The 15,460-nt window shown below is 34.8% G+C and overlaps 1 pseudogene; it reads right to left on the bottom strand.

Moving 5' to 3' along the window:
• Positions 1 to 2,355: 2,355 nt before the first annotated feature.
• LOC149538880 (large ribosomal subunit protein uL3m-like) lies at positions 2,356 to 5,631 on the bottom strand (annotated as a pseudogene).
• Between the last annotated feature and the right edge of the window lie 9,829 nt (positions 5,632 to 15,460).

The raw sequence follows: 15,460 nt of genomic DNA on the forward strand, positions 1-15,460 counted from the left end.
TTTAAATTAATTTTGATTTCTCTTTTTCTTATCACTCTACACACTCTTCATTCTTCTCCCCTTCTTTCTTCCTTTACTTCTCTAAGCTCTTAGTATTATCACTTTATATATCCTCTTAATGCCTCTTCATAATGCCTTTTGACTTGCATATTTTCATAATAACTCTTATTTAGCTTATTCCCACAAATTTGTCTTTATTTTTATAATTATTTACCATTTTATGAGTTATTTAAGCATATTAAAGATGTTTTAAGGCTATTTTAGGGGTATATAATGGATATATGGTCTAAAAATGACCTAAATATCCTCTATGGTGCCTTACAACCCCTTTTTAAGCATACTAACTTGATCTAAAATGACTATGCATTATTTTGTCCATGGGTTATTTTGACCATGGGTTATTGTGACCCTAGGTTATTTTGTCCTTGGGTTATTATGGCAGGGCTATTGTGTCCAGGGTTATTTTGGCCAAGTTATTGTGTCCAGCCAAAATTGAAATTTGAGCGTTTTATTTTTTTCCTTCGTATCTTCTTTTTCAACCTATGCAAGACTTCTAGCCCATTATTGACCAGTGATTGTTTGGATAGATTCAAAGTTTGAAAAAGCACAATAAGGTAGTAATTAAAGGGTAGCCTATCATAGAACATCCTCTAATCAGAATATAAAAGACCACACTTAATTGAACTACTTTTCCCATATTTTGCACTTCCATTGCTTTCCCAATGAAATCTTCTATGGAACCTTTTACTGCAGAATGCTTCTCCCATATTTCCTAGTGTAACTCATATATTTTGGCATTCCTGATATGTAGATAGTTGTCTTTTATTTTCCGAGTTAGCATAGATTTTTAAACTCCATATATAGTTTCCTTTTTGTAAACTTTATTGACATGCTTTTCTATGGTATCAAGTTTAAGTTGTAACCTCTTTGCCTTCTTTGTTATCTCTGTACAAATCTTACATTTGCATTATATAAGAGGCTCACCATCAATTGGATTAGCCACTAGTTCAATGAGCTAGTACTTTTGCACCCATTCTAACTAAAAATTCCTTTTAGACAGATCCCAGTGAGATCGATCTTTCTTTCATTCTAATTTTCTTTTCCCCTTTTGTGCATGAACATGATTTATGGAATCACTTTTGGTTTTCTCACCTAACTAGTATGGGACTGACTCTAACTCTATAATATCATTTTCTAACTCCCTACTCAAGGGAAGTGCCTCCAAATCATGTTGAAGTTCATTCTCAATTGAAATATTAGGTTCACCAACTTGAACTTCAACACAATCTGAGTTTCCAACTTGTGATGAATCTCCTTTTTCAATGAGCACTAGAGATCTAACTTGTGAATCTTATAGGTTGCCAACATTTCCACTACCAAAATATGTTGCTATGCTTCTACATTTTGGTAATGGTGGCCTTTCTTGGCTTTTAAGTATCCTACCAAAACCCCTATTACCCCTCTTGTTTGACATTACAAACTGATAAAGGCTGCAAACAATAAATCAACTTAGTTGTTGAACAAGAGACTCAAATAGTGACGACTCAAAGACTGTGAACAATGATAGTAGACTACTTAGATTGCATATAATAACAATAATATGATCCATTCTCCAAAAAATGGTACTATTACTACAGTACTACCCAATATAATCTGCAAACCTATAGGCTCTGGCTATCTTAGCATCTAAGATGTCTAGTCACCAGTGGTAAAACTAAATAATAACTAGTACCACTATACCAATATGATAGTACTACTATCGACAGAAAAAAAATTTAAAAATTACTTGCCTTTTACAAATCCAGGGTCCACGAGTCAATGGGAAATGCACTCAGCACTCTGAAACTTCAACGGCAATAAGAAATGCTACTCTCTAGACTAGAAAGTAGTGAATTATGTAGAATAATAATATCTTATAGAACAATCTAGGTTGGAAAATTACGTGGGATTAACAAGTGGGAATGTCAAACATAGGTGAAGTGCACCTTCTTATGCAATTCTACAGTATGAAACAGTTGGCTAAATGGGGCTGGTGATCAACACATGTCAAGAAAATGGTAGGTGACACCCAATCCAAGGGAAAATTATTTGTTTGTAGTAATGGTGAAATATTGTGGGCCAATAAGAAACAAACATGCAAAAATAGCAAAACGTTTAAAATAAATATATCCAAAATGTATATTGCATTGGTGATTGGACCGATATTTTTGACCAATCATATGATAACTAATGGGCAACTACATGGGTATTGAACCCAAATCTGATAAATATTCGGTGACATGGTTGGCCTACGTTGCATGTGCTATTCACCAAATGATGATCGACCCATGAGACGGGATCGCCAAAAGGCAAATATTAGCCACTAAAGTAATCTCTATTAAGACGAGTGAACAATACATTTCCAAGATCTTTTCTACCACTAGTTGACCTAGGCTTTTGATAGAATATTGATGAATCATGAGATGTTGGGTTGGAAATCCCCACCTTTTCATTACCCCCTATTCCAAATCAGGTTGGTCTTAATCTCCAGATCAACCATCTCTTTTGGTCAAGGAGAATTGTAATTGCACTAGTATTATCAATCAATCATTTATCTTTAGTATGAAATAAAGGATCAATGGAAACAAGGTCCTCATTTGATTTATAAATGAATTAAAACCTTTTCTAGTTTAAAAAAAGAGAAATAGTTGCTATAAGGAAGCAAACTCATAAAGATATTTGTAAACTACTTGAATGAGGCTTTAATACTCAAAATATGAATCGTCATTACACAATAATTTTATATTTTCTTAAAAGATGAAAGTAGATGCAATTCAACCACAAAAAACCCATTATCACTTTTCCAACAACTCCAGAAGAATCTTTTAGATCCAAAAATTTCCTTACTTTCAAAATGATCAAACTCTTACATAGTTATCCATCACTTGGAATTAAGGGAAAATGGAGCTCCAAGATCTCACTCAGATAATAAGACTAAACATCTTGGTCAAAAAAATGTGAATTACTCATTCAAAATATTTTGAAGAATGACCACAAGGGAAATGATTTTTATATAATAGACAATTAGATTCCCTAATCTACTAGAAAATGTATTTGAAGCCACAATAATCTCTGACCTTGTCCTGAACTAGGACAAGTGGACATGGCATGATTTTTTTGTAGTAGAGGTTGCAGCTACCACTAGGATCAACACTAAATATATTTACCTTCCAAAAGGAAACATTTTTAAAAGCTCTAAATTTTTTTGAAGCACTAGTTTATGTATATTCTCAAGGAATTAAAAAAAGGCAACTTACCTTAAATTTAGAAGAAATGGATGAGGTCAGACACATCTTTGAGGAAGATAGTTTAACTTTTATAGTCCTAATGGTGGAGATAGTAGAAATAGACTCCATAAGATAAGAATGATGAAATATGTTTGAGAAAGAAGGAAAAGGATAGAGAGTAACATTTGGATTAGTGGGAAAGCTATGGTTTAACTTTATATAATTAACATATGTGACTCAAAAAATAGTTAGTTTTATGTATTTCATGGATTCTTGAGGATCACATATTGCATCAATTAATAACGTATCCAAACATAAAATCATGGGTCTAGTCACAACAAAATTTAAAATAAAAGAATGGTTAACATATCACATACTTAAAGCAGTGCCTGCATTGCAATCTAGCATCTCCTTTAGGAATTATATAACAAACATGCATTCAATAGTCTTAAGTAAGAAATTTATTCATAAAATCTTATGATATACTACAGTTCAATGTTTGTGTAGTGCATCCTACCTAAAATAACACTATAAAGAAAGTAAGACCTTAAGAAGAACTAGATGGGTAACTTTTTTAGACTGCATTGCTAATGGAAATTATTCTTCAACCATAAAATTGTTTATCTTGCCAGTCAATTTCTGATGTTCATGTTAAAAAGATGTATTGAAGGTGCTTCCACATAGCAAAACAAGCCAACTAGTTGTATTCTAGTTATAACTTATAGATGTACAATTATGGAGTGTTCATAGATGATAGATCTTTTTAAATAGTCATTTTGATGTGGTTCTACTGCAAACAACATGAAGCATTTAGTTAAAGGTAAATATAGACCTAGAAATATTTTCCTTTTGTGATTCTAGTCACAACAAATGTTGATTGGAACAAAAACGCGAATAGTAATGGGAGTACCAATAGGAAGAAGGGCATCCTCCATTACACAAAAATCATTCAACTCTCTCATCAATGGCACTCTTTGTGACTTGGAAAATCCCAACATAGGCTTTGTCAGCTACTTTCCTTTCTTCTGCCCTGCCCCTATCTATTGTGCCCTAACAATAGGAAAACCAAGTTATAAATCCAATCTGATTCTTTAAACATATAAGGAGCTTGTTCTGCACTCCCAATAGTTGAAGCAATTATAAATTTATTAAATCAACTTGGATTCAAATTCTTCAATAGAAATCTAGTTCACATATTCTCATTATGCAAAATGTACACTACCAATTCTAAAAGTCCTCATACATAGAAACAAATAAGAGGAAAAATCCATGACCAAATCATGGAATAAAGATTCTAACTAGCAACTATATCTAAAAATAAAAATTTCAATGAGGCACAGTTTACTTGCTGTCTCCTGACAACCATTATGGTTATGATTTTTTAGTGGGTATGAAATTATAAAGGAGTCCTATATTTTGAGGTGCACTCCTCTTTAGAGCACTCTCCCATATATTGTGCCTATGGTGATGTGCATTCTGGCCCTACAATGGAAATAGAGCCCCCTCTCCTACCCTACCCTACCCTATATTGAGTGGGGAGTGGTCCCTATAAAATACCCTACCCCTACCCCTATAATTGATAGGATAGGATAGACCCTATTACCATTGTGGGGGACCCGTACCCCCTACCTCATAAAATTTATAGGATAGGATAGGCCCCCTAGCATAGCCTCCTAGTTTAAAAGGACCCCTTTTATGGGTGCATTACAAAAAAATAAATACATATCATAACATTGCTCAGGGTATGCATTGAATGCATGGTGTATGTATTGGATGTGCTAAAATAAAGGGGTATTAGAGAAAACATGCCATAAACTAACTATTTTGAATTTGAAAAATTGTTGTGAGCAAAAATTGCAAGCATAAGCATTGTTTAAAGAAAAATACAAATTGGAGAGAAGATGAAGGAAGCTCAAAAGGTTTTACTTTTAAGTCCTTTCCTATCCATTGAAAGTATAATATCTAGCATATGAATTGATGATAGCATACTTGGAATGCATTATAGCATTCCTTAGTGTGTGTCTTGACTTGAGTGATGATGTTATCAAGCCAGAGGATGGTAATGGTAATTGTAGCCCCTCATTTATCCCAAAGATCAGTCATTGTGCATTTAAAAACTATGGCACTTGTTCTCTGTGACTCCATCCCCATGGCCCTAACTTGTGCCTTAGCTAGAAATATTACTCTTCCTTCCTCTTCATCCTGCCCATGAGTGCTTAATGTTGAATATGTCAAGCAAGTGACCAAATAAGCTCTAAACATGAGTGATTCTAGCAATGATGTAGAGGATTTATATTTGATTGAGATTGTGATAACGTCCAAAAATATGAAACCATGTGATGAGTCCTCTAGATAATGCAAACATGGTACTTCGACTAGGTGAGAAACACGTCACATCTAAAAAAAGTTTTACAATATCATTGCTCACTTAAGGAGGTTTTTTTATCACAACCTATTTTTCCTAAACCTAAATAATTGGATATTTGTGTGACCATCTAGCTCTCTTATTAAACCAATTAATGTTGGTTTGTTAAGAATTAAAAATAAATGAATAACTAAATAGATTATTAAAGATTCTATTTTGGATGGTGATCATTAAAAAAATCTAAATGGTATAGCATTACTCATTTCTACATTCTTCATGAATTTTGAGGGCACGAGGGTATGGGGGAAATATGTTATAACCATTTTTGCATGCACTCCCTCGGGTGCTAACTAGAAGTAGTAGGGAGAAGACTGTAAATCCTATCAAAAACCCCACCCATATAACAAAAGAGGCAATTAGTAGATATAAAAAGAAGTACTACAAGATTGTGTTGTTGAGACCTATAGTAAACTCTCTCACTTTTTGGAGATTGGATTCCATTTTTATTTTGTGGACCCATCTTGGGTGATGTTGAAACTTGTAGTATTGGCTAGTACAAAGTCACAAACTAGTGAATCTCTCTAAGCATTCATCTATTGGAAATACTAATTGAAAAGCTCATTATTGAAGATCAAAGATGGAGATTTTTGCAAAGAAGGAAGATTGTTTTTTTCAATCATTATTTTATCATTGATGTCAAACCTGCTAGTTGTAGGGATGACATTTGATTATAAGATCCAAGTACTATCACTTAGTTGATTGATGAAGAGGATTTGCTCAACAAGATATAACAAGAGCACCTTAGGAAAAGGTTGAGTTACGATGTTGTAATGAAGTACAAGGATCAGTTCAAACAATGGTTAAATAATGTATTGATAGCATACTCAAAGATACAAAGTTTGGTCACACTTAGAAACATTGGAGGAAGAAGTTGTAACAAGGTGGAATGCAAAGCTTAAACTAAGATCATTAGAGGGTGCGGAGAAAGTTAGTTAAAGTCAAGAAAATTCTTAGTAGAAGCTAAGTAACAATAAAATTCTAGTGTGTGCCGAGTGATCTTCAGGTGCCAAGCATCAAGAAAAATATAGTTGATGCCAAGTAACATAGCATGTGCCAAGCACCAGTATTTCAATAGTGCTGATCTACTACATTATTTTAGATAACAAAGATTTGCCAAATCTGAGCCGACCAAGTGATTGTCTTGAATTTTGTGAACAAGTTGGAAGATAAGGATGATGAGCTAGTGGCACAAAATTTTATGTAAACCATTTTTGGGTGAATTCTAAAGGATTATTCAAGAAGTTTCTAGAGGAAACAAAATATGGGTTGGATGCAATGAATCCTATGTAATCCATAAAACTTGAAATTAAAGAATGGAAGAATCAAGTGGAAAAAGAACTCAAAGACTTCTATTTAAGGAGTCATAGACCAAGAAGCAAAGAGCTTCTAATACTGTTGCTGCTGAAGAGCCAAACTACAAAGTGGTTAGAAGGGTGTCAAGAAGAAGACATCTAGGAGAAGGAAGAGTATAGAGGCTTTGCTTCTATGAGTGTTCATGAAGAGATGATTGCACTAGTACATTGAGCATAGAGACTCAAGGAGACTAAGCTTGAAAGGAGGGAAAGCTATCAGAGTTGCAATGATTGAAGGCCAGACAAGGGTGTGAGTTGAGAAGTGATCTAAGATCTACAAGATAAGTTGTATGTTGTAGACAAGTCAAGATTTTCTAATACTTTCTAGAAATTGTATTAGATCTAGAAAAATCAAATGGACTTAGGTTGGTTTAATAGCCATTTGTAAATCTTTTAACAGGGTGGCATTCCAAGTGAATGTTCTAAAGTCCTCTAACTAGGCCCACTTCTAATAGGGTGGTTAAATTCTCTAACAAGGTTACATTTGACAGTCTGTTGTAAGCCTTTAATAGGGCAGGCATTTCATAGGACATTAGTTCAAAAGAGTGAGGATTGAGTAGCATGTTACTGGTGGTTTTTCCCAAATTGGGTTTCTATGTAAATCATTGTGTTATGTGTTGATTTTTATGTGTTATGCTTGCATGTTGATTTAGAGTAACTTGCTAGTTAGAAGAGTTAAAGCTTGGATGAATAGTTGAATGGACTCACTATACTTAGTGAAAAGTTTAAATAGGACATTTGGACCTTGAATAACTGATTCACCCCCCCCCCCCCCCCCTCCATCTAAGTTACTCTAAAGAGATTCTAACAATTTGGTATCAGAGCCATCTATTGATTTAGTTTCAAGGTAGTAGAAGTAGGAAGATCAAGATGTCTAAGAGAGAAGTTCCCAAGCTCAACAAAGATAGCTTTGCTACATGGAAAAGTCTTATGAAATTGCACCTTGGATAAATAGGTGACTATGCACAAACCTCAATTGGAATAGAACATGTAAATCTAGTAGGACCTCTTATTGTAGATGATTTGAACAAAAAGGAGCACAATCAAGCAATGCTAGAGATTGCCTCTATACTTAATTATGCAGAATATGATGATATCAAAGACTATGATACTACATTCAAGATGTGGAAAGCCTTATTAGATATTTATGGAGGAGATCAAAATGTCCAAAGAGCCAAGAGAGAAAGTCTAAGAGGAAAGTTTGATGACATGAAAATGGAGGTAGGTGAAAATGTTGCTCAATATACTGCAAGAATGAAAGAAGTGGTAAGTGAAATAAGTAGTCTAGGTGGTCAATTGGAAGAAGAAACTATCATTAGAAAATACTTAAGAACTCTACTCCCCATCTATGCTATTAGAGTTTCAGCTATCCAAGAGCTAAGGTGTGTACAAGGAAACACACTAACCTTTGAAGCAATAGTGGGAAGACTTACTTCATTTGAACTATCCAATTTTGATAACTACAAACTTGAGAATCTTGAATATACTTTCAAAGCCAAGATGAAAATAAAAAACACTGAGGAGACATCAAGCAAAAAGAGAAGAAAAGAAAAACATGCACCCAGTGATAGTAGCACAGATGAGGAAGATGTGGAACAGTTAGAAGCACTACTGGCTAAGAGATTCCATAGAGGAAAAGATAAATTCAAAGGTAAGCTCCATATCATATGTTTCAATTGCAATGAAGTAGGTCATATTGCTGCAAGATGTCCACAGAAGAAGAACTACAAAGAAGAAAACAAGTACAAGAACAATAGGGAAGATGATAACAAAGACTACAAAGAGAAAGGTAAGAGATGCTACATTGTTGAAGAATATTCTGATGAGAATGATGATGAAGTAGTCTATGTGGCCATGAAGGATGAATTAGATAAAGATGAAGATGAAGAAACAAAATTGGTTACCTATGTAAACAAGAATGACAAGTGAATTATAGACAATGGATGCTCACATCACATGATAGGAGATAAAAGTAAGTTCATTACCTTTACTCAATATGATGGAAATAGTGTTATATTTAGTAATGATGCTCCATGTCAAATTAAAGGAAAAGGTTCTATTAAGCTCATAGAGAAAATTTCATATGATAATGCATACTATGTTGAAGGATTGAACTATAATTTTTTGAGTCTATCATAGTTAGGAAATGTAGGTTGCAAAGTTAAATTTTGAAACAAAATTGCCAAGATTTATGACACTGATGGAAATCTAATAGGAAAAGGTGAAAAAACTAGGAGTAATCTATTTTACCTAGATATGGAAGATGCAACATGTCTTGTTGTTATATTTGATGATGTGTAGTTGTGACATAAAAGGTTGTGTCATGTTAACTTTGATAATCTGATCAGCATCAGGAAGAAAAAAAAGCTTAGAGGGTTGCCCAAATTAAAGAAACCTAAAAACACAATGTGCAAACAATGTCAACTAAGGAAGATGACTAAGTCTCATCTCAAAAGAAAAACATACACTTCCAAAGAAGTCCTAGAACTAGTCCATACAAACTTATGTGGTCCAATAGAAGTGCAAAGCTACCTAGGAGATAGATACATAATGCTATTTGTAGATGACTATTTTAGGATTATGACTACTATGTTTTTAAAGAAAAAATATGATGCACTTCAAATTTTTAAGTGGTATTTGGCCAGAGTTGAGAACGAAATAAGAAAGAACCTAAAATGCCTAAGGTTAGACAGAGGAGGTGAGTTCACATCAAAAGAGTTTGAAATGTTTTGTAATGAAAAAGGTATCAAAAGGCAAACATCAGCACCAATAACTCCACCACATAATGGTATTGCTGAAAGAAGAAATAGGTTAGTGATTTATTGTGCTAGAACCCTGATGATGGAGAAAAATGTTGCACTAAAGTACTGGAGAGAGGTTGTAAGCACTGAAGTCTATACACTAAATAGAGTTCAAGTCAAGAATGGTACAAATGCAACACCTTTTGATTTATGGTATGTTCACTCACCTAATGTAAAACATTTCAAAGTATTTGGTTGTAAATTCTATATTCTAAAAGATAATAGAAATGGAAAGTTTGATGCAAAAAGTGATGAAGGCATATTCTTTAGATACTCCACTAGAAGTAAAGCATATAAGTGTTTGAATACTAACACTAACAAGATTGTGGAAAGTGCAAATGTAAGTTTTGATGAGCATGCAAAAGTTCAAGTTGACGAGTCCAAGAAATCAAAGGATTATAAATCTTTTGTATACTTATATGAAGGAATGACTATTGAAGACAATATTGTAAATCAAGTTGGCAATTAGCAACAAATTTTAGTATCTACCAAGTCTCAGCCTGTCAATGTCAAGCTGCATTCAGAAGTGGAGTTGCAAAATGTAGAAAATGCACATTTTGGTTCTGAAAATAGTATGCATGAAGGGAATGATGAAATACCAGACGAGGAAGAATAGAATGACTCTAAAGTTGAAGGATCAAACATGGAAAGAAGGACAGAACCAAGGTTAGCCAAGTATGTGAGAAGACATCACCCTACACATCAAAGCATTGGTGACAAGGATGCCAGGCCAATGACAAGGAATAGACTGAGAAATGAATCATGTCTACTGAGCAAGGTTGAACCTAAAATAGTGAAAGATGCACTACAAGATGATGACTAGTATAAATCCATGGAAGAAGAGATAGATCAAATTGAGAAGAACAAAACATGGTCTCTAATTTCTAGACTAGCTGATAAGAATGTGATTGGTACCAAATGGGTGTTTAGAAAGAAACTTGATGAGAATGGTGAGATAACAAGAAACAAAGCCAGGCTAGTTTACAAAGGTTATGCATTAGAAGAAGGACTAGATTATGGGGAAACATTTGCCCCTGCTGCAAGAATGGAAGGAGTAAGATCATTATTTGCATATGTTCCATATAAAGGTTTCAAAGTCTACCAGATGGATGTGAAGTCTACTTTTTTAAATGGTATATTGGAAGAGGAAGTATACATAGAACAACTAGAGGGATTTTTTGATGAGAAAAATAAGGACATGGTCTGCAAACTACACAAAACACTTTATGGATTAAAGCAAGCACCAAGAGCATGGTATGAGAGATTGCATAAATATCTTGTGAAGATAAGATTTGAGAGAACAGATGGCAACAACAACTTGTACATCAAAACTAAAAATGGTAAAGACATTTTGATATCAAAAATCTTTGTTGATGATATAATATTTGGAGGAAAAGATGTTCTATGCAAAGATTTTTCTAATCACATGAAGCACGAATTTGAGATGTCAATGTTTGGAGAAATCAAATTCTTTGTTGGATTACAAGCACATCAATTGAAAAATGGTATATTTGTGACCCAATCCAAATACATAAAGGAGATACTCAAAACATTTTGGTTAGAAGACTCAAAATTAGGCAGCACACCTATGGCAATAGGACACAAGCTATCTAAGAATGATGAGTCTGCTGAAGTGAATCAAACATTGTATAGATCAATGATTGGAAAGCTACAATATGTTATACATAGTAGACCAGACATTGCATTAGATGTTGGAATAGTGACTAGATTTTTTGGAAATCTAAGAGAAAATCACTTAATGGTAGTGAAGAGAATACTAAGGTACCTAAAAGGAACTAATGACTTTGGTTTGTACTACAAGAGGAGTGACAAATTTGAACTAAGAGCCTACACTAATGTAAATTGAGGAGGAAACATTGATGATAGAAAGAGCACCAGTGGAGGAGCACTTTTCTTGGGAAAAAGGTTGATTACATGGACTAGCAAAAAGCAAAGCTGCACCTCACAGTCCACTTTTGAAGTTGAATGTGTTGCAGCTACTATAAATTGTACCAATATTGTATGGATCAAGCATTTTCTAGAAAGTATGAAGGAAGAGGTAACTAAGCCTGTGATACTTTATTGTGATAATACAAGTGCTATAAACATATCAAAAAACTCTATAATGCATGCTAAAACCAAGCATATTGCAATCAAGTATCACTATGTAAGAGAGTTGGTGGAAGACAAACAAGTGAAGATGGAATATGTTAGCTCAAAGGAACAAATTGCTAATATCTTCACAAAAGCACTACCTAAAGATGCTTTTGGGTATCTTAGAGGTAAGTTAGGAGTGATACCCCTAGCTAAGGCTACTTGAGCCAAAAACAAGATTTCCCTACATCAAATGAGCTGATTATAGAAGATTTTACATATTGATGTATAAGATGTTTACTTTGGGATTTGTGCCTAAAGTAGTAGATGAGCTGAAGTTCCAAATCAATCACAAGCAAGGTGACAAAGGGAAACATTGAATGAACCTGTAAAAGCTACACTTGCATACTAAGATGTAAATATGTCTTTGGCATTGTTGTCAAAGAGGGAGAAATAGTAGAAATCTGATCAACAATTGTTGAAGATAAAGAATCAGAGAATTAGAAAAAAGGGAGTGATGCAGGAGCATCTTCCAAGGGAAAATTATTTTTTCAAAAAAAAAAAATTGGAGGAGAGAGAAAGTGATTAAAATAGAAAGATTTTTTTTTTAAAAATAGATAATAGAAAAAAAAAAAAAGGAGAAAAGAGGAATTTCTATTTTTGAGGTGCATAGGTGGCATAATAGAAAAATAAAATAAAAATGGTTGTCATTATCAAGGTGTGTGGGTAGAATTCTAGAAAGTTATGGATATTATAGAAAGTTGTGGATATTATAGAAGGTTATGGATGTTGTAGAAGGTTGTGGATATTATGTAGGTGGAATTCTAAAAGGTTGTGGATAAGTCATGCATTGGGTGGTAAGTGCCTATTTGAGCAAGGAATATGAGCATTTCTAATCAAGCTTTGGAAGGTCAAAGCTTCAAGGTGTGAAAGTTGTGGAAGGTGAAGCTCGAGAAGTAGAAGCTTTGGAAGGTCAAGCTTTAAGGTGAAAGCTGGAAGGTGTGAAGGCTTTAAGGTGTGAAAGAGAAGGAGGAAGTGAAGAGTGAGCTTTATTGAGTCTATGGATAGAGCACCGAGTGTGAGGTAGTTTACAATAAGATTGTGATGGAGTTGTGAGTGTGTAGACAGAGTGCAGAATGTGAGGCAGTTTACACTTGGATCTTGGATAAAGTTGGAGAAGAGCTAGTGACTACGGTTTAAAAACAAGGAGGTTGCTTGGTGGCTTGTGAGCACAAGTTGAGATCTCAAAGGTTTCTACTAAAGTGTGGATCTGGACTAGCTTGGGCTTGGATTAGATCTTGAGCGATCTTATAGAAATGTTATTGTAATTAATATTGGATTTTCAAGTATAATAAAATTATTTGAAGCATTTTGTCATCTCTTGTCTTCATATTGTGTCATTTTTGGTTATGAGTTGGTAGGGTGGTGTGGCCCTTCATCAAGTGGTATTAGAGTGTACCTTCATCAAGTGGTATCAGAGCATACTTTTATCAAGTGGTATCAGAACATGCCTTCATCAAGTAGTATCAGAGCAAGAGTTCCTGAGTGTACAAGCAGATCGCCAAAGTGTGAGGCAGTTTGTACCAGGACCTTGGTTGGGTGAAGTTTATCAGAGCGGAAGTTCTTGAGTGTACAAGAAGATCATCAAAGTGTGAGGTAGTTTGTACCAGGACCTTGGTTGGGTGAAGTTTATCAGAGCAGGAGTTCTTGAGTATACAAGCAGATTGTCGAAGTGTGAGACAGTTTGTACCAAGACCTTGGTTGGGTGAAGTTTATCAGAGCGGGATTTCTTGAGCATGTAGATAGATCACTGAAGCTGAGGCAGTTTGCACTAGGCCCTTGGGAGGACATGTAGATTGATCGATGGATGCAAAGATGGAAGACTGAACTTGTTGAGGCATGATCGTAGAGAGCTTGTGAATTATAGATCTGTTGTCCTAGACTTGTGATGTGGTTCCTGATTGTTTGTGTGAGGTGGCAAGTTGTGGTCTGACTTGCAAAAAATTCAAGGTTGTCACAAGGAGCATGGGAAGGATTTTTTGTAGAGGGTTTATGAAGATCTTGGGAGATGGCTCCAAGAGGATTTGACCCTAAGATGATTGTGAAAATCCATGATATAGTGGAGAAGAATTTTTCTAAGATGTTTGCTTAGTTGGATGCTAGATATGCTAATCAAGCTAAGAAGGTCAAGGTGGAAGAGGTTGGTTTTTCTTATTAGTTTGTGGAGCCTGATGCAAAACCTGCAGAGCAACTAGAGGTTTTTGCTGAAGATATTCATAACCTTGTTGATGTTGGGATAGAGGTTGGTTTTCATGATCAATTGGTTGAGTCTGACATGGAGACTACAGAGCATTTGGTCGTGGATGATCTAGTTGATGTTGGTGGTGACTTGTATGTTGTAGAGCACTTGTTCATGGATGATCTGGTTGTTGGTGGAGGTGATTTATGTATTGCATATCTTGTTGTGAGCAATGATATTGCTAGTTTGGCATGTATTGATGGAGATCTATATGTTGGTGCTAACATGGAGTTTTTTGTTGCTAATGCAAGGTTTGTTACTACTAATGTGGATTCACTAGTTTCTGGTGTGGATGAGGGTTTGATAATAAAGTGTTATGTTTAGTTTGTTCTTGGGAGTGAGCATGTTGATTGGATAGTTGAGATTCTAGTGTTTGACATATGGATGCAGATGTGGAAGATTTGCACATTAGTTTTCTTGTCCTCGTTGAGGTGGAAACCTTTGGTGAAGATGAAGATGGTTGTAGATCTTTCTTTTGGCATCAAAGTGTGGGACAAACTTTTCTATCTATCGGGGGAGTTTGATGCAAGAGCATCTTGCATGGGAAAAAAAATTTGGAGGAGAGAGAAAGTGACAAAGATAGAAAGATTTTTTTTTAAAAAAAATAGAAAATAGAAAAAAAGAAGAAAAGAGAAATTTCTATTTTTGAGGTGCATAGGTGGCATAATAGAAAAATAAAATAAAAATGGTTATCATTCCATTTATCGAGGTGTGTGGGTAAAATTCTAGAAAGTTATGGATATTGTAGAAAGTTGTGGATATTGTAGAAGGTTATGGATGTTGTAGAAGGTTGTGGATATTATGTAGGTGGAATTATAGAAGGTTGTGGATAATTCATGCATTGGGTGGTAAGTGCCAATTTAAGCAAGGCATATGAGCATTTCTAATCAAGCTTTGAAAGGTGAAAGCTTCAAGGTGTGAAAGCTCTAGAAGGTGAAGCTTGAGAAGTAGAAGCTTTGGAAGGTCAAGCTTCAAGGTGAAAGCTGGAAGGTGTGAAGGCTTCAAGGTTTGAAAGAGAAGGAGGAAGTGAAGAGCAAGTTTTCCTAAGTCTGTGGACAAAGTGCCGAGTGTGAGGCAGTTTATAGCAGGATTGTGATGGAGTTGTGAGTGTGTAGATAGAGCGCAGAATGTGAGGCAGTTTACACTTGGATCTTGGATAAAGTTGGAGAAGAGCTAGTGACTACGATTTAGAAACAAGGAGATTTCTTGGTGGCTTGTTAGCA

The sequence above is a fragment of the Cupressus sempervirens genome, chromosome 9 (assembly GCF_028749045.1).
Source record: "Cupressus sempervirens isolate cs-2001-9-10 chromosome 9, ASM2874904v1, whole genome shotgun sequence".
NCBI classification, from domain to species: domain Eukaryota; kingdom Viridiplantae; phylum Streptophyta; class Pinopsida; order Cupressales; family Cupressaceae; genus Cupressus; species Cupressus sempervirens.